The 21127-nt window shown below is 39.4% G+C and overlaps 1 protein-coding gene across 7 annotated transcripts in view; it reads right to left on the reverse strand.

Annotated features, from left to right (window-relative positions):
• Positions 1-21127, reverse strand: part of CELF2 (CUGBP Elav-like family member 2) — a 375554-nt gene that overhangs the window by 144909 nt on the left and 209518 nt on the right. The gene's annotated exons all lie outside the window — the stretch shown is intronic.

Raw genomic sequence — 21127 nt, forward strand, 5'->3', positions numbered from 1 at the left:
AAGCTCACACATCTCAGCTCTCTGATACAAGAAACCGAGGGGAATCCAAGCATCAAATATGGGATTTTAATAATATGAGCATTTATTTTAATGATTTGAAGGCTGAACCTGCTGGGCTTGTCACTGTAAGTAAGAGATATGGAGAAAGAAATGATGAAGCCTGAATTTTCATTCTGACTGCCACCACTGGAGAGCCGTGCATTTGTGCTCACTCTGGTCTAAGGCAGGGAAGGATATCTGTGCCCTGTGCCCACACAATCACTCAGGATAGGAAGCCACCAGCTGGGCAGCAGGTCAGCTCTGAACACTGAGCACAGAGCTTCACTTGAGCAATTTCAAATTCATTGAGAGTGGTATTACTCACAGATTATTTTAAGGTACATCAGTTTTCTTGCTATAGTCATCCTTCAGAGAAGACGAAATCTAATTGAAGAACAAAGCTGGGAAGTGTGTCTAATGGTAAAGAGCACAGAATTATGCAACAGAAAGGCTGTTTCTCAGCCACACTCTTTCATAGGTCTTTTCCCTTTGCTGTACTTATCTCCCTCACCTTTGAATTACAATCCAATCCCAACAAAGAATTCTAAAACACTCAGAGGAAACCACTACATAAAAGCTGAACCATTACGTTATTAAAGAGAAAAAAAAACCAAAAAACCCTACCCTTTCATGATATATTTTTTCTTTAAACTTGATGCAATTCTAATTTTTCTTTTAAAGGCAGTGTTTGAATATTATGAAATACAGCAGAAGTAAAGTAGTTTCCAAAGCCACTATTAGTATTTGCATTGCAAGAGCACTTCTGAAGCCCCAAATAATGCTGCCTGCTTTCTAAGTAGCAGACTTAATTTTATTAGGATGCCCAGATGTTTTCTTACTATTTTCATATGTTAGGAAACATGACACACTCACAGACTATTTTAACAGACAGCAAAGAGAAAGGAGAGAAGGGGACATAGCAGGTCTGAGTTCACTTAGCCTACAAAGTCAGAATTTTTTTATTAACTGGCACCTTCATTAAACAGACCAAGATCTTTATGGTTCTCCAATTGTCTATGCTTCCATCTTTTCATGGTTGGCCTGAATATCAATACAGTTGGCTGAAACAGTTGCTGCCCTACTAAGAAGGTTAGAGAGTCTAGGGGATTTCCTGGACAGAATGGGAATACAATCCCTGAAGTTTCAAGGTAGAAGGGAATGCAACTCCAACGTGCCAGCTCACATCTCATTACTCTATATTTTCTAGGCATTTATCCAGTAGATGCCTTGCTATCCTTTCTTACTTAATTCAATGATGCATTCTTCCATAGAGTTGCACTAGGCTGACACATTAATTAAAACTACCTTGAAATATTAGCAGCTACATAGCATTTGATTGGTAGGAGAAAAATAGTTGGGTATGAAAATTAGTATTAGCTTTTACATAAAATAAATTATTATTCAATAAATTTTAATTGCCTGGGGCATTTTTATGAACAACAGGGATTAGCGAATATAATGTATACAATACATTGTATATGTAACAGAATAATCAAGCCTGACAGAGTACTTTTGCTTGTTTCAGAGCACACACACAGCTCACATGGAGAAGGAACAGATTACAAGGAGCTTCCCTGTAGCCACATGCAGCTGTAAAAGCTCAGAGTCAGCAACAGCAGTGCGCTGACAGTTAAATCAAAACCATACATCCTTGAGGAGCCATTTCGTCTAAATCACAGCCTCAGATTCCTCATCTTATGTGGTCAATGGGCCTCCATTTCTTAAAAATGGGAGCACTGGTGGAGGTAGGCGTGAGGCTTCAGGAGAGCTGTTTTTGTGAGCTCTGTTCCACGAGTGCTGCAGAAATGTACACAAAGCTTTACAAATGACCTCATTTCTACTAGGAAAGGACAGCTCAGCTCTGTTCTACATTTTCCTGAACTGAAAGGAAGGCCCCACAGCCAAACTGTCATGTCTAATCATTGTGTTGCCGGAGAGTGTTTAAAACAAACAACTTTTTTCTTTTTTTTCCTTCTCTTTTAACACAAAGCTGCAGAGCAATTGTGTTTTCAGAGACTGGGAGCTGCATTTTCTATCACATAGCCAAACATCAGAACAGCGATTTTTCCCAGTGCAATGAACAAGCTTTATAAGGATAAATTTTCACCTCATTAATGATCTGAGCTGATTATTCCCTTCCCCCACTTTTCCTTTTAGGTCATGGATCAAATGTGACCCACTTTCCTTGAATGCTTTCCCACCATCTATTTTTCCCATTAGAGTAGAAAGCCAGTTGCTAAGGACACATTACAAAGCAGCCACGCAACCACTAAATATCTGCCCCCCAAACACACACACACATTTTTCTTCTCCCCTGCCTTTACGGTATTTCCCCCCTCTCATCATCCACTCCCAACAAGATCCCGCTTTACATTCAGGAAAGCCAACAACAGAACTGCTTATAAGGACAGGCTTAGCACGAGAATAGGATTTTCTAATGACTACAGAGACTCCTGGGGCCCTTCATATTTAAAAAAATATAAAGGCAGCAGCCTTGGTTTTTAATTACTCCTAATTCTAAATCTCATGGCCTTAAACACAATAGCTCTTTCAACTCAGAAAAAAAATGACACTAATCAGTAACAGAGTCCCCCGTGCAACCTGCTAGTCCTCTGCTGGCATTGCAATGCTTGCACTGCTATGATTTTTCAAGGTTGACCAATGAGTCAGCAAAGCCAAGACAACTTAAAAGCATTAAATCATGCAACTGTAATGTTTCTTTCCAATATAGCACTGGATGGATTGCAATTAGCAAAGGGAATCACTACAAGGCAAATATTGTAAGAGCAGAGAGAGAGAGAAATTAGGGAATTAAAGGAGATGGTGTTCATTTTGCAACAAATGAACCCCAGATGTTAAGGTATTTGTGATTTAATATAGCCCCTCTCACCAACCAGGTAAGGCATGTAATTAAAAAGCATTAAAGTTCAGTTGCTGAAGCTCAAAAGAAGTGAAATGAAGATTTAATTCATCTGCTCTACTTCACTCTGAGTAGCCAACTAATATTCCTACTTGGTGCAAAGTCCTGTGAAATGGAAGACCTGTGTTGTTCTACAATGCTTTCCACGAAAATCCTTCTCTTTGGCATTTATAAAAGAAAAGATGTCATTCTAAGTGTCTCATTGAAAGATTAAACAGAAGTATGTAACACTGCAGCTATTTGGATTTGTCTGACTGTTTCAGACCTCTGTGTCATTTATTACACTTCCCAGTAGGATTGTGCAACACCTTAGTGTTTTTATAACCAGTACTCCATTCCTTTTGCAAAATCCACTCTATGATTAAATGTTTCACATATACAGATTCACATCTAAATTACAGTTGCACAGTGGAGAAGATTGAGGATTTGGTCACAACCTGCGTTTCTACTTCATACCACCCACTCTTTTTCCACAGAACATCCACAGCATCCTTTCTCCTAAGTCTCACAGAGATGATAGGAATCATAACTGCAATGGGATTTTCCATTTAGCAGGACAATGAGCACGTACATCAGAGCTGAACTGCGCCACTGACACTGTGGAAAGATTAGAGTCACGAGCATCCAAGCAAAATGAACCGTAAATACAATTACTGTTGAACTATCAACGAGCAAACTAAGCATGGGTTTCAAGCAGTGGCAGTCTAACAGCCTCCTGAAAAGAAGAATAAAATCCTGTTGATTGCAGGACTCCCTGAATTCAGACAAAAATCTCCAGTTTTGCATTGTAGGAATAATAGCCTCAATAACAAACTTTTACTCCAATACCAAGTGAGCTGCCCACAAGAAAGAGAACCCTCACATAAGACCGAGGCTCCCAGGCACCTCAAAAGGGATGCCCATCAAGCTCCTTAGATGGGCATTGAAATCATGGAAAGCTTCCAGTCCCTGGAAGAAATTGAAGGGAAAAAACTATCCTCTTTCCATCTGAAGCAAGCAACCAAACCTATTTTTCTGGACATTCAAAGAACTTTCCAGATTTTGACCAGGTTTTCTTCTTTACACTACCCCCTATTCCTCTAATTCCTTTGTGTTCACAGGGGTTTTCTCCTATCAATTTCTTTTGAATTGTCCTTACCACACCTTTTGTTTGCATTGAATGCATTTGTTCATCATTAAATTGATGCTTCCACTAAAAATACACCAATAAGAAAGGCAACCATGGCAGCTGGCCCTTATTGCTGCATCATTTCTGGGCAGTATTCCGAAACCAGATTAAGTGACAGCAACTTCAAAGCATTTGAACATCAGGTTCCTAGCACCATATTTTATCATTTTTGAACACTGCTTGAATTCCCAACGGCTCCCTTCCAGTCTGAATAACTATTACCCAAAAATAAATACGCTGTAAACTGTTGATCTCTTTTCTCTTGACTGTTTTTGCCAAATTGCTTTCAAGCACCTGTGGTATTCTCCAGCTGCCACTGCATGTTGCTTCTTTGCTTAACTTGATAAGAAGAAACACACCAGCCATATGCAGGAAAAAGTCATCTCATCCCTGAATCCTTGCAGTAGCCAAGGCAGAGCTGTCCTCTGCAGTGAGCTGGTTATCTGTTCACTTGATGAATTCTGAAAGACACTCAGCTTCCCTATCCCCCAGCCGCCAGCAGTGGCTGAGCTCCCACCAGAGCTCCTGTGCAAATCCAAGTAAGGACAGCGAGGCATCAATTTTGCCACTCAGTTCCACTCTGGAAGAGATGCCAGGCAGCAGCATTCACTGCTCTATTTTGTTTTTTAGTGCCTTGCATCACCATTCCACTGGTATATACAAGCATGACTGTTTTCCAAAGGGAGACATGAGGAGCCAGGTTACAATGCAGAGAAGGACACTCATTACTCTAAATTAAAATCCTTAAACAAATCACCAACAGTGAAACAATCTCTGCTTCGATTACACTCTTAGCTAGCACATCCAGGCTTTTCTTGCTTTGGCCAGAAATACTGAAACCATGATTGATCTAATCTGTAACCATGTTGTTTATTTCAAATTAGAGATAATATAAAAAGCATAACAGTGAGTATATGTATATTCATAGCAGCACTGCAGACATCCAAAAGGAACTCTATTTTATCCCTGCTGCTTTGCATTTTAGCCTCATTTCTTCCCCTTTTACAGTCTATGGTAAATACAATATTTGCTTTCAGAGTTCTGACTCTCCGGGGATTATAAAGGAAAAGTACTTAACACAGAGATTATCTTTCTGGTGTTGCACTGTACAAATGAAAATTGTTACATTAATGGCACTATACAGTCATGTTCAAACACCATTAAGTACCTCTCCAGAAAACCAAAGGAAAGGGAAAGATGAACTCCAGCATAGCTCTGCCTCGACTTGCAAGTATATTTGTGTTTCTCCCTCCCTCACCATGCAAATGACTCTCTGGAAAGGAATCTTCAGACTTTCCTTTCCTTTCATTAACAGTTTATAGCCCGCAATAAGAGTAATAGGAAATATTAATATTTAGGATGCACAGACAGCAAATTCTCTGAACAATACAAGGTCTGTAAAACTGTTACAAAACCTGCCATTGAAATTCTGCCCAAATATGGATTTACACCATCAGCTCAAATTGAGACCCACTTTCACACCTAAAACTCTCAAGCCTGGGTGTCTGCCCTGAGTTAAAAGCATGTAACAAACTGCCTTCAAACACACCAAGACTCCTTACTTTGTTCTGTTGTACATTCCTCTTCCTCCATGGGTTTAAGATTTATTTTTAGCTGCTTTAAATCCGAATGGGTCAGATATATATCTGCTAATGAGTATTGGTAATTAAGGTTTCAAACCACACAGCAGCAAAGCCAACACTTTCATGTTGCTGATATCTCTCTATATTTGTGTATATTTTCACAGCAATGTCTGAGAGTCCTATTTGATTTAATTTCATTAAATTCTTCAAGGCTAAACTTACTTGTGAAAGCTCAAAATGTAACTAACTGTAGATTTTTGTCCTTTTCTTCACAAACCTTTGCAACTATTCTGTATTTTAGACTTTCATTTAGCACAAAAATTTAGAGATTTATGTCCCCAGACTACAAATTCCAGTTATATCTTTTGTATTTTGCTGTGCAATAAAGTGGAAAACATAAAAGACTATTATTGAGATTATCATTAATATTATTTATGTATTCCAGTGCTTAGAAATACTACAGCAAGAACATTTACATGTGCTGAAGAAGCTTGATTATAAAAAATTATAAAGCTTGGCTAAACTTATTGGAGAAGCTGCAATCACAGCTCAGTTACTTCCGAGAAAACATTTTGGGAAAACTCAGCATATTTCATTTTCCCTCATAATCTAGAGAAATCTGTCTAGCTTTGTCAAGTGCTTTGAAAGAGCATGGGAGAAAACTGGGAGTTTTACAGGTGCAAAATATGTCAAGGAATGTAAAAAGCAATGCTCTCCTTTCCCACAGATTTCAATTTCAGTTGTTCACAAGAATTGGCCAGGCCTCTGTGAGGTCTGCTCAAACATAATTTCATTTGTATGTGTCTGCTACCCCCTGCACAGTGTAGGAAATAAAGAAGAAATGAAAGAAAGCCTCCGCATATTCCTGAAATTAATTTTCATGATAGGAGCAATTGAGTCCATCTACTAAGGTACTTATAATTACATTACATTGCTACTTGGAAGAAAAATGGCTGGCTATATTCTAAGAAAATATTAACCCCATCAGCCCAATCACAAATCACTACATTTAATGTATTCTTCCTTTTATTAACACCCACAAGGTGCCCATTAGAGCCACCATCACTGCCGTCCTAAATCATTTCTAATTATCAGACGAGGAAAAACGCGACGGAAATGTTAGTTCACATCTTCAAATAAAAGGCTCTTTGCTTCCAAAAGACATGTCAGCACTGGATGATTTACTCCATGATTTTGTTTACTGCCTTCAACTTTCATTAGTGTTAAAAGAGCTAAGATTGTTTTCCTCACTGCTGAGATTTCCTAGGAGAGAAGAACCACACAAATACTGAACTCTCCACTGCCTGCAGTGGGCCAAAGAAGATAAAAGGTGAAAGGCAGGGAGCAACCTCCCATGGCTTTGCTGTTTTGGGTTGTTTTGTCACAGTTCTGGCTTTCTAGGGAATGGAGAAGGAAAAGGGCAGTAGCTGTGCCATTGTTTCCCATGCCTTTTCCTACTCCTGCCTTGTCATCTCACCCCTCTCCTGTGTGAGGTTTGGTTCAGACTCAAAGCTTTTCATTTGTCCCACATTCCTGCCATCTCAAAACAAAATAAGCAGGAATTTTAAACACATAAAGTGCCTGAACTTGTTTTATTATTACTGGTAGCTTTCTCATTGAGGTTTTTGTGTTCTTCTAAAGAGTGATTGTAATTAGCGCTTGATTGATGTTTTAGCAAAATATGCTTTGTTACCTAATTTTATCTCTAAGATTTTTACTAAGTTTTCAAAAAATACTAGGAGCATTTTTCAGGAGTAAAACCTTTTAGCTGAAGAAAACAACTATTTCCTAAATCATCAGTCACTGCAAGATTTATGCATGTTTAATCCCATTCAGACACACATTAATACCCTCTCAAACTAAAACAAAGAAGCAAAGTATGACAACAACATATTACTAACAAGAGGGAATTAAAAGAATTAATCTGGTGTTTTGCTCCTGGATTTTTTGTATGTGATGGCATGACAAGTTACTGAGCATCCTGATCTTATTGGATCTGCTTTGATTTAGGGTTTGGAGTAGATGACCCCTGAGTTCCCAACTTACATTACTCAATGGTCTAGATATCAACCCCTTGCAGAAAAATTCCTGGAGAAGGAGGAAATTATTTAGGAAATAAAGTATATTTCCTTGGAGGAAACAGGTGTTTGTTGTTTTTTTTTAATCAGACTTGATATAATGGGGGTTTTTTTGCAATATTATTTATTCCCTAGTGGTGCCATTATGCATAAGTGAAGCTTGACTCTCCCACACAGAAAATGTGGTACAGACACTGATCCCACCAACCTCAAAAAGGCTTCCAACTTCCAACTCTTTGCACTTCAGCTCTGTGCCTGCTGCTTGCTCCATACAGACATATTGCAAAATGTGATCAGGAAGCCCATCATACACATTCCATCATGGGAAGCAAGAGCTGGAGTTTCTGGGGATGGCACTAATTTTCTCAGGCACTGGATGAATCATAACCCTTCAATATCTAGAAGAGTTATGATTCTATCTATCCATATCACGGATGTAACATACACCTTCCATTTAAAAGCTCTGTACAATGATTCATTACCATGACACAGATAGATAAGAGAATCTATAGCTTTATCATCCAGGAGTTGTACTATGGTACAATATTTTACGAGAGGAAATGCAAACATTATTCTGCTAAACCTTCTCTGTGCCATTCTGCAATGTTGTTATTAACATTCACACACAACAATAAAAACTTATGGGTATGCACAAGCAGTTGTTATATCATTTATAAGACAATGATAAAGCTGAACACTATAATCGTAATTTGTCAAAACAGAAAAAAGGGTACAAATAGAAACCAAAATCAATTATTTAAACCATGATGAGGTACCAGAGACAAGAACTGGTTTGCCATTAAAATGATGGAACTGGGTGTGCATGGATATCCTGAAATCAAAAAGCCAAACACTAAAGCCAAGACTGTTGATCTGCATCTCCTCAGCCTATGTTGGAGTGAATGATTAAACCTTTAATGATGTGACTCATTACAAAGTATATGAAAAAATACTGTAGTGTTTCCCAGTGTCACAGCCCGCATATTGGTGGGTTAGAAAAAGAAGCAAGCAAGATTCCCCCAAGCTTCTAATTTTGACTGCAAAACAAAAACAACTTCCAAAACCTTCTTTTAGCTTTCAGCTACTTGTCAGTACTTTGCAAAAAATAGTAAACGATTTCTAGGCAGAAATCATCCATTGAAGACAGTAAGTAACAGGCTATGAAATTTTGTAACTCTCTTTCACCTCCCTTTCTCCAGGGCAGGAAAAAAAGCATGTTGCCAGAGAATCAGCTCTTCTGAAGCCTGTGTGCTACTTGCAATTCAAGGGCCAGACCACACCTCAGTCCAGAACGCACTGTAAGAGAATACGTTTCCTGGCCTGATCTTCTATTTGAGCAGCTTGGGAAGCAGAAAAACCATCATACTGGCTGTATTCCTTCTGCACACAAACAGAATGGACACATCTTATGTATGTGTAAACAAAAGAAGGGTTGATAAATCATATTTTCTAAATATCGTTTTGCAATCTGCTTCCACTCAGAATACACAATGCAGTCCAAAAGTGAAAAGATATACGTCATTTTTCAAAAATGAAAGGCAGTGATTATGATTTGTATTTAATCTGTTGCTAACATTTTTAAAACACTGTGAGCATTATATCCTAATAAATATTTATCACTGTAGTAAGCCTTCCTCTTGTTGCTTAGACTGTAAACCCAAACCATACCTTAGAAAGATCTTAACTACAAACAAGCATATCAGCAGTTCACCACGCACGGAAGCAAGTCAAGCAAAAACCAAATCAAGCATCTCCCATCTGAACAAAAATCTGGTGCAATTCACTTCAAACATGATTCTCTCTTGGCTTCTGAAACACCACTTTGCTGCTCTCTTCCCAGTCCCCGGTTGCCTCTTTGCCAAATGTAACACATATTTATAAGAGGTTAAAATAGAAACAAAACACTACCAACGACCAACCAAACAACCCAACACTGCATAAGGGGGAGGACAAACAGTGGAGCCAGACGTAGCAGCTTGCTTTTACTGTCTCATTGCTCTTGGGAAAATGCAATAGTGGCTTCTGAATATTAATTGAATAAGGAGCCGTGCAAATTCCAGCTGTTGCCCATGCACTGGGGTCTGGAAGATGGGTGTTTTCTCAGCCTCTGGTTTCATTCCTGGACTCCCAGAAACTCTGCACATATGTAGCCCTGCAAGTTGTACAATTTAATTCTGTAATCCATCTGCGGGGCTCCAGCTTCTCTGACTCCCGTGGCACATCAGAATTGTGGAAATTGTAGCTGGGATAAGAACCATATTTAGGGAGGCTCTCCCCTACAAGCTGCAGGTACATATGGCAATAAAGGGACCAGGTCGTTGCAGAAGAACATATGATGCAACCCCCCTTTTTGGGGGGATGTGCTTAACCAAGCTGAAAGGCCATTGGGCAGGTTTGCTAGACAAGCATTGCCTCCCTTGATTTTCATGGGTTTGTTACTGGGTTACTCAAACACAGGGAGCTCCAACACAATCATCACTGTAGATGGCAAAACTGCCAGTGATGTCCAACATACAGGATCACCTGAAAGGACAGGGACATCACAGCTGGGGACCACTTACACCCAGACTCAGCTTGCAGGCATCAAACCTGAGGGAACACAAATCTGTAAGAAGTACTCACCACTTCTGTTTATGGAAAGAAGGAAAAGGAAACAAAAAGACAAAAGGGATCCTTTTAGGTGTCCCATGGCAAGTCCTTGCATCACTGACCAGTTTGAATGTCAAAGGACATGTGGAAGTACCAGTAACTTAATTCAGTAAGGTCTTTAAAAAGATTTTTTAAATGGCTGAGGTCTTTATCATGTCACATTTTCTAGGTACTAGTACAATTTAATTTGATTTTAAACTGTACTGTTTGATGAAATGTCCTGTTCTTTAGTTCAGTGAAGTCAAGACACAATAAATGGATTTTTAATGGATGAAAGTTCAATTTCTCTGGCAGCAGAGGCACATGAGGAAAAGAGACACAATATACAAATGATGCACTCTGTGCTGACTTCCGACCCCAACCATTTCATGACAGGTATAAAAATGAAATACTGGGGGTGAGAGGAGAGGGAGGAAAAAGCAGAGAGCTTTAAATGGCAGCAATTCTAATAGCCAAACAGCACATAAATTGTTTAGGAACAGAGGTTGATTTTCGGTTATAAAAACAGTACAGCCAAACAAGAGCTAAGAATGTTATTTTTCTTTCCTTAATCTTCTTTTTATATGTTAGCTACTATTTCTGTTCAGTGTTTGGCTCTCTACTTCAGAGTGTGTGGCTTACTAAAGTCAAGTAAGGTGTTTGGAAGGGGGAGAAATGTAATGATATTATTAATCTCTGTATTATGTGGTAGAATCCTTGGTAGAATATATGCAGATAATTCTCTTCCTTGTTTCTATTCAGCAGGAAATTAGTTCACCATTAGAAACATGGTTCAAGGCCATGTTTCCTCAGTCCTGCTGGAGAAATGAATCAGGAAACAAAAATAGCTCTGATGGTGCTCATATCAGGACTTGACTGAGCTGCATTAATTAAATAATGAATCTTTAACTGGAAATATGATGCTCTATAGCTAAAGCTCTGAAAGACCATTAAGAATCATTTGAAAGCTCCAAAAATACTTCAAAAATCAATTAAATGTTATTAAAACTGAATACAAATTAAAGACCAAAGCACCCATTCCTGCCTATTTGCCTCAGCTAGTCCAACTCCAACTTTAAAACCTCTGCTCGCTTGCCAGATACAGACTGTGGCTTTTAACATACAATGTCAACAGATTGCAACTGCTTACTCCTGCTCAGTGGCTCTGGGCTAGAAAATGCTATTTTCAGTGTTTTCCCAGAGAGGAGGAAAGCATCAGCATTTAAAGGTATCCCCACAAATGTTTATGTTTGAAGCACTGTCACTGGATCCGCCAGCAGAGGCTTTCCCACGACCTCACTTACTCATCATGAGGCAATATTTAATCTTCCAGCTTTGCCTGGGAGGAGATACTCTACTGTTTCTGTCTTTGAACACCACTTGTTATGGTAATTAATGAATTTCCTATCACCCATTGCTCCTGCCTGCTGCTCAGCCAGATGTCCCTGACCCTGCTGCTCCTCCTAATTCCAGCGGTTGTGGGGCTTTGGGGTTGGGCTTTTCCATCTCTGGATCTCTGCCATTTTTGTCCCTCCAACAGAGCGAATTTATTCCAGCAGACAAGACACTGGGCACAGCCTGCCCTGGAAAAGCTGACCCAAAGGGCTGGCACTGGCCTTTGGTGGGCCACATGAAAGGCAGTGGTGTCTCTTGCCCTCTCCCATGAGTGCTGATGGCTTTTAAGGCACCCTCTCATCAAAATTTTGTGATGAGGAGAAAATTCGCTGCTCTGAGAGTGTTGAGCATGTCACATCTGGAATGAACTGGGACTTTCTACAGTGAACACCAACAGCAAAACAAATTCTGTGGAGCTCTTCTCATTGCCTCAGGACCCCCTGATTACTCAAGACCTTATGGTCTCACATGCCCCCTCTGAGGCTCCTATTTGTTTAAGGACCTGTTTTCTCTACTTGATTAAAACATTTTTGAGCTTTTCAGCAGAATAGTCATATTTAGCCTTAAACCTTCATTTCTCTAACAACTCCTTCAAGTACATACTCTGCTCGATTACAGTAAACCTACAAACATGAAGTCCCCTTTTCAGATGCATTCATTTGCATCTTGCATTAAATGGTTTATAATAGAAACACATCATTCAAATGTTAACTAAAAATTATCATTCTTAATTCTCTCATACCTTTATAAATTTTTCAGCTCACCTGTCTTCTATTATAAAATGTAATCTGGGTAACTTTATTTTATTTATGACCAAAAAAGTGCAGAAAAGCTAAGCATAAGCTTTGTCAATATTTTTATGAGGTTTGGCACCTCCCCCTAGAGAAATTACTGAAGCTTTTTTCATGTTCACAACTAACTTCTTCACAGAAACAGTAATGTCTTTTCCCCTGCAGTCACAGCCAACAGCAACCTTTAAATTGCTGAGGGAAAGACATTTTGAGTCTTGAGAAACACTGTGCAGAAGGCACAAATCGCTGCCATCCTTAGAATATCTTTGTATATCCTAACCACAGGGAGTTCAATCCTGAATTACTGCAAAAATGTTATGCCAGGGGCTCCCTGTGGGCCTCTAGTCCAAAAATAAGTATTGATGTAATGTGCACCTGAGAGTTCACAAAACACAGGTGCTAGAAGTGTCTACAGCAGTGGTGATTCTTAGAGATGCTCTGGCAGTGTTGCAGTATCTCTGTTTCCAGGTAGAAAGAGGGCTGCACAAAATGAAATAAATTTAATCATTAGGCTAAGTTAGGCAGCAAGTTCTAAGCCTGTTGTAGACAGCATTGTGCAGACCAGTGGTGTTTTATATTGGTAAGAAGTGTGGATAGAGCCAAAGAGTCCACACTGTCAGTAAATGCTAAAGGAATAGGGAGACAGAGCACACTGGTGAGCTGCTACACCAGTGAGAGTGGAAAACCCCCATTTTTGCTGCAGTGCAGCACTGCTAAGAGTTCTCATATCTTTTAATTCTACACAGATGAAACCCATGGGCATCAGAGGAGACCACAGTTTTACAGAAGACAGTCAGTCTTTGCTGTCACCCTTGATGAGAGGATCAGCTGGGAGAAACATCAAGCAGCTCCTCAAAATCCAAACGTCAACATATTTTTGGTTTAGAAAAAGCTTATAGTGAAGACTTGCTCCATTATTACTCTCATGTACCATTTCAGTTTAAAGATGATGGGTATCCAGAACAATTAATCTAGAATGGGAAAAAGTGTAACACAGTGTACTAAATATTTCACCACCTTTAAAAATAAACAGATGAAAGAAAACCTACATATTATTATCTTGGACTTAAATGAAAACCATGGACTTAAAGAAAATTCATTTGGACTTAAATGAATTTCTTAAGAGCTTTAAACATCCTTTTAATGGTATGTTTTGCTTTATATCTTAAACTTTCCAACTCTGAGATGAAGGTGAGAATTGCATATCCAGGAAAAAGTAAAAAGGATAATACACACACATTCCACAAATGGATTCAGTTCTTCCCTCTTCTTTTAAGTGGGCAATTGTTACTCTTAACATTAGCAAAGCCAGCAATTTCTACAGAAATTCAGCCAATCAGTACATTCCCCACTCCAAGAAAAAAAGGAAATATTGATGAACATAAAGTGCATTTTTCTTCCAGTTAAAGATTGCACATGTTCAGATCTTTAACATCTGCATTTCCCAAAAGGACTGACTCATTTTCTCTGGACTGTGTCAGATTTTGGTTATATGTTGTGTCATCTAAGACATGCAGAGCACAGCTCAATATGTGTGCATACTCCATGACTGGGTTCTCCAGGCAATCAGGTGTAGTTCTGGCTTATATTCTCCCAGTTTAAATAAGTTTGCTTAACCAAACAGTACTGATATGGCTAACTGCTGTAAACATAAGCTCAGATCCCCATCCCACTAGTCTTCAGATCAAATAGGAAACAGGTTAAACTGGCATCCTTGTCACGGACCAGACAGTGATAAAAATCAGTCTTAGGGTTTCTGTTCAGATTCATTCCAAACTTTGCCTGACATAGCTGTCTATTGGAATGCATGTCCAAGAAAGTAAATTAAATAGAGTGACCTGCTTCCAAGCTGGTGTGCAATGCCTATCCTAAATCACACCTGTATCTAAATTTTGTCCACTTGTCTTACTCCTGACTCTCGCACTAAATCCCTGAAAGCAGCTGAGTTGGTTTTCTCCCTGCCAAAATACATCTCAGAACAAAAGTTGACAGCCTTCCATGCATGAAAAGTTTTAAACTTTTTAGCTCAGGAGATGATGTATGGAGCTTCTCGGGGCAGTGAGAACTAGCTTTGGGGATGCTTCCAGGAAGATGATGGAACTTTGACAAAGCCATACAAACCAAACCCATTAAATGTAGGATGCGATGAATCCCAGACTCCCTCTCTTCCTTCTGCAGTGCAAGGTAGGACAGAGTAGTTTAAAGTCAGCACCTAACACATGGTACACCTGCATGCAAAACCCTTTAAACCTTTAAAATGCCAAGTGTCTATAGGCAAGAGCCACTTGGAACTACAATAGTGAAGACTGTGATTGAGAACATATACTCCCAGTATAACTTCTGCCAAGAACTTACTGAGATTACAAAGTTCTTGGAAATAAATTTATGGAGGAATTGCTTTTTGGAGTCATCTTGAATTAATAAATAATAGGTACCTTTCTGAGATAGCTGTTTTAGAGCCACATACAGCTGGATGAAAACTAGCACTATGGTTCAATTTATTTACCATTCGTTTCTTTCTCTCTCTTCAAAGTCTAACACACAATTTCAGAATACTGTGAAAGCCTCCTTAATTTGCTTCTGTATTGTGTAAAGCAGATGTCCTGCCTTTGCAAACTGATTAGTAAGTGGTTTATATTATTCCAGTGGTTGTCATCATTATTGCAAAAATGTGGAGTGAGGCTGCTGTCTGCTTCTTTTAAAAACATCTAGAATGACAGACTGTCTCTTTCAGAAGTGATTCAGGTGTGCAAAACATGCTTTTCTGGAGAACAGAGACCAAATAAAACTCTACAAGGCAGCCCATCACGCTTCAGGTAGAGGGATGTTTCACGGAACACAGCAGATAGAGTATAAAACTAGCACAAGCTCTGGACTGTGCCTCAAGACCCGAGTCTTATTCCAGGCCTTTGTACCCTACTAGAAATTTGGTCCTTGACAAACCCTTTTCCTGGCAAAAAACCCACCAAAATCAAAACAACTCAGATGTATTATCCTAGTAGCACCTATAACATTTGAGTTTCTGTAGTGCCCACTCTTCTTCCATCACCTGTAAAAGGCCCCCCACTGATGAACATTTAAGGCAGCTACAACTGTCTACAAGGTCCAGCTGGGTAGGTCTTGTCAGGAGTTGCACAGGCAGCTTAACACTAAAATCACTTGTTCTTGTTGGAGAACAGTCTCAGTCTCTTCTATGTTTGTTCATCAAGCAACTGAAGTTGATAGAGATCTCTGAATACTACTGCACTAGAAATTAATGCTAATTATAGCTTTAAAAGGTTAGATAGGTTAATTCTGATACTAGATGTCCTGACAATCTGAAGAGCAGAAAGAAAGGTGGCATTTAGTTGATTCTGAAGATATACCTCACCACTGGCTCATCCCAATAGGAACCAAGAAGTTCTTCCTTTTCCATGTCCAAACTTAGAGTACAACAGAGGTGGCTACAAATACTTATATACTGCAAGAGCCACAAGTTGCTACTGCAATCATTGCAAAATACAGCCATGTGGTTTTTGCTTCTGCAGGATGTGACAAGAATTTCTAACTTGTTCACTTCGGCTCACAAGTTGTGCAAACCTCAAAAAAAGAGCATTTCATTTGGGGTTTTGTTTTTTTTTGGTTTAATTTCACATGAATGGTTCTTGAAGCAGGAGGAACTGACCCCTTCTCTTTTGTCAGCATTCAAATTTCCTGACTGCATTGTTAAACAGAGGGAGCCTGTGTCAGCACACATTCACAGGGTAATTTTGGTTGGAAGGGACATCTTGAGGTCACCTGGTCAAGCCACCCTCAGAGCAGGGCCAACTAGATCAGGTTGCTCAGGGCTGCACATCAGGGCTGATATTTCAGTATCTCCAAGAACAGTCCCTCTGGGTTCCTGTTACAGTGTTTGACCACACCATGGTGAAATTTTTTTCATTTATCAACATTTGCTCTTCCATACTAACACCTTGTACTTGTTGCCTCCTGACACATGTACTCTGTGCATCTCTATGAAAAGAAAGTGTCCTGCTCTGTTGTATTTATAACCTACCAATAAGTAGTTCAGAATACCTTTAGGACTTCCCTTCCCCGTTCTCTGGCAGAAGGCAGCTCTTTGAGCCACTCCTGCATCCTGTGCTCCAGATTCGTAATTATCTTGGTCCCTCCACCAAACTCCCCCCAGCAGGCCTTGCATAGTGTCTTGTCCTGGGGAGCTCAAAACTGCACACAGTCTATAGATGTGGACTCACAGGTATCAAATGGAGAAGCAATCTCTTTTCCTGGCCTGTTGCCTACCCTTTTAGGACACCCTAATATTGTCCTTCTGTGCTACAAGGGTGCAAAACTGACTCCTGTGCCACTTCCCGTCCAGTCAGACCCTCCCCGAGGGCTTTTCCTGCAATGAAAATGATCTTTAAGTCCCATGGAAAAACACATATGCACAAAAGGTTAGACAGATTGCAATCATTGTTAGAATCAAAACAAACCCATAAGCATAATACCTAATGTCTGTATGATGAGATCAAGGGCAGAAAAACACAGAAACATTTAGGTTGGAAGGGACCTTTAAAGATCACCTTGTTCCAGCACCCCTGTCATAGACAGGGACACCTTGCACCAGGTTCTTCAGAGCCCCATCCAACTTGGCCTTGGACACTTCCAGAGAATGGGCTGTTAACAACTTGTTTGGGCAACAAGATGGCATGGCAAAGCAACATGTGACAACTTGTACACAGCTCTGGATAACTAAATATTATAAAATCTGGACAATCTCTCCACCAAATTCCTCATACACAAAAGATAAAATTCAATTATCTTGTCTTAGCCTCTAATTTGACTCAGAAATACACAGACTCTATTATTTCAAAGTCACTATAGGACAATAACATCAAGACAAATTATTCGTCTTAAGACAAGTGTCTTCAAAGCAGAAGACACTCTCTATCCCCCACACAGAAGTGAATCAAAGGTCCGGATTCTGACACACTTCCTATCTCTGCACATTTTCAAAGTACAAGCACAGAGCCAAACTTGGATTTTAAAATGAGTCACTCATAACCAGCAGTTCACAGCATCTTGAAGCCTTTCAGAAGTATCTTGCAAAAAGGAAAAAAGCATTTTCTAAAACACTTCAGCAGAATTTTTATCTTGGGACTCCAAGAAAGCATTAGGAGGTAAAATCTCAATTTTTCTACGACTACAAATGTCCTCTGCATTTTAAAGACAAACAAGATTTCCAGTTACATACAAACCCAAGAATAACTCTAGCTGCTAAATCAAATTTCTGATACATAACAAAATAATCTTCAAAATGTATCGGAGCACGCCAAATGAATGCAGTCCTGCCTGCAGAGGACTAGAAAAATTCAAGAGCACTGTTGTTTACCTCAGATTACCAATTTTCTTTAGATAACCAATTTCTCATCGAGAGTGCAAACTTGTCCATCTACTGAGGTAGATTCAATAAGGGTAAACATACATTTTCAAGCATCCCAATCAATTGAAATTTGATGGGTTTTGGGGTTTTTTTTGTACTTTGATGCATGTTACAAAATTATATCCATGAACCATTTTTGTTCTTCCCTTCTGTCAGCAGCTTACCTGACCCAAGTTGTAGGACTGACATCAAAATCTGCCTCCTAATATTTTCCTAATCTAACTTGTACCAAGATCACTCTCTTGTGCAGATGCACGTACACATCTGTGTATATGTGGTATCAAATACACTCAAGCAACCACTTCCACAAAGAGCATATACCTTCTTGGCTGACAAAATTCTGACTCTTTTCATTTAGGACTAGGAGAAAGTAGTTTTTCTCTAGACATTCTTCTACTTGTAAACAACATACCTTTAATAAAAAAAGGCCTGAAATTTAAAGACTACCATAAAAAATGTCAACATTTTCACTACCCTTTTGTTTCAAACAGCACAAGTAGCCAGCCCAGACATTTCAGTGCAGCCATTAAATTCGAATGCCTTTTGAGGCAGAATTCTATGAATGCACTCTGGCTTATAAAAAATGTATTAGATGATAGCTCTGAAAAAGGCTCTGAGGCGTAACATGGTCTATCATGTTGTGCATGCATGAGTTAGCTTTTACAAGATCAGAACCAGAAGCGAAGATGAATGCTATTCATTGTAAGCCCAAAGCTTTGGAAGTTCAGTATCGCAGCGCTCGGGGCTGAGTACTAGAGCTATTAAAAAAAATAAGGGACATTCTTTAAAGAATCGTCCATCTTTTTAATGTTTGGCACATGTGCCCACCCTCAGTTCTTGATAGCATGGGGCTGGGGCTGCAGCAGAACAGGCAGAAGGCCATTGCCTGCTGACCACTTCTCCCTGCTCCCCACAGCCCCACTGAGCTGAATTTGATACGAGAAGGTCAGCGGTGTTCTTGTTAGTAGGTTTTAGAAAGTCAAATATCACTTGACAGTAGAAAAGCAATGACTTCACACCGGGTGTAAAGAGGAACAATTCTGGCAAGGACTCATCCACTTACTGTCAAAGAAAATTACATACAATTTACTATTTTGACATTCTGGAGTGTGTTCGACACATTATTAGGATTTGGAGGTCTTAAAGAGAAGCAATTCAAATGAGCATTAAACGAAATGGATTTTCTTTGATGAAATAATGATAAATAATAATACAGATGACTTTGGTTGTTTGCAAAATAGCTTGCTCATAGTCAGCTGCCCACATTATTTTGAAAATATCCCAAATCTCAGGACAAACCTTTTTTTTAGCTGCTGGATGCTTTAAGGAGTTAACAATGAGTTATCATTCTTATTATTCAAACTATTACATGTATTATATGACAACATACCTGGACAAAACTGCACAGACTCCAGAGAAAATGTACATTTCAAAAATTATCTTTGCATTTTGCTGCTGACTCCAAGTAACTCAGGACCACAGCTGACAAAACGTGGCAATGTCCTCACAAATGTACCCTCCTCAGACGCCTCCTCCGTGTTTTCCCTTGTGAGCCAATCACTCTTCTTTGTCACCAAGCTGATGTTCTGGCTGTGACTTTCCGAGCAGCTCTGAGTAATGGGATCAGCTCATGTTCGGCACACGGAGAAATTCCGAACCATTCTCCTCTCTAAAAATACCGCCGGCTGCCGCTAGAGCTGCTCAGCAGTGATGAATAGCTGAAGGGACAAGCAGGTCTCTAAATTTGCTTCATATCTGACAGCCCTTCATCAGATATGGGTAATGGATCCTACTTACTCCAGACTACTGTATTCTGTGAGGCACTTTCCCACCGCGAGAATATATACACTCAGTATGGGCTTCCTAATGATCGCGATTTTTTTCTTCCCCATTAAGTCAAGCTGATTACACATTAAAAAGCTGTTAGTAAATTTTGAAACGTTACTAATTCAGGCAAAAAAAAAAAAAAAGGGCATGTTTGGTCTTCAAATGCACCTCCACACCTCTATCAGAGGTCTCAATTGACTTCTAGGGATTTGCCTTGAGTGTTGAAAGTATGTGCATCTTATAAATGCACACAGCTAATTATCTTCAATGACTTTAGCAGATTGACTCACTTAATACATGGGTTTGTCTTTCCTGGGTATACAGCATTACAGAATTTTATTTCCTGAAGGTCATTTGATGACTTTATATGTTTTTGGTGGTTTTTTTTTGGTGTTTGCGTGTGTGCATTTTTAATGAGGTCCCATTTCTGAATCAGGAAAAAAAGCATTCAGTGAGACAAAGCATATTTACTGCATATCTAGGGATCTCCAGATTGGCAATTATATCATAATTGTTTTTAAATTCTAAAAATGGGGGTGGAGTGGGGAGGTAAGAGATAATTAAGTCATATGAACAGGACCCAAATTGCATTTGCTCTCATTTTTGTTGTGAACAATATCAGTTTAATTGAATCATCTGTAATTCTTCTTACTTATTTTTTTCGGCCTGCAGGAATGCACACGAGACATTATGAAAGGCTGGCTGGCAAATGTCTTGAGAGCAGAGATTGCAAGTGTCCGTAGGATTTTCCAGAAATCAGCAGACAAGATATGTCTGCATGTGTGTGTGTCTGTGTGTGTGTGTGAGCTCACAAATGTGCCAGGGAGGGTGGAGAGGAGGGATGGCCTCTGGCAAATTCATGTCTGTCAGCTAGCAAACCTTGATTTCACTATTAATGTCATGGTTCACCACACAAAAGCTTTCAGCAAGCATCAGCTGTGCTACAGCCACACACATATATATATAATAATACACACACACAAATCTATCTATCTATATATATATATGCACACTGACTGCCTTCAGTCAAGCTAGCCTGTCATATTCAAAGCATCACTGAAACAATGGAATGGGCAAAGTCTCTCCTAACTTGATTAGCAAAGCATTTTTCAGTAATAATTGATTTGACTAACATTAGTTTCTGTGTTTTTAATAAAGAGAAAATCTTCATGATTTAAATGGCTTTGGTTAATGCGAGAGACCCTCGCTGATTTGAAATCAAATCATGTTGCTTGCAGTTAGCACTAGAACTACAGAAAAAGCCAAGGAAATAATA

The sequence above is a fragment of the Sylvia atricapilla genome, chromosome 5 (assembly GCF_009819655.1).
Source record: "Sylvia atricapilla isolate bSylAtr1 chromosome 5, bSylAtr1.pri, whole genome shotgun sequence".
NCBI lineage: Eukaryota > Metazoa > Chordata > Aves > Passeriformes > Sylviidae > Sylvia > Sylvia atricapilla.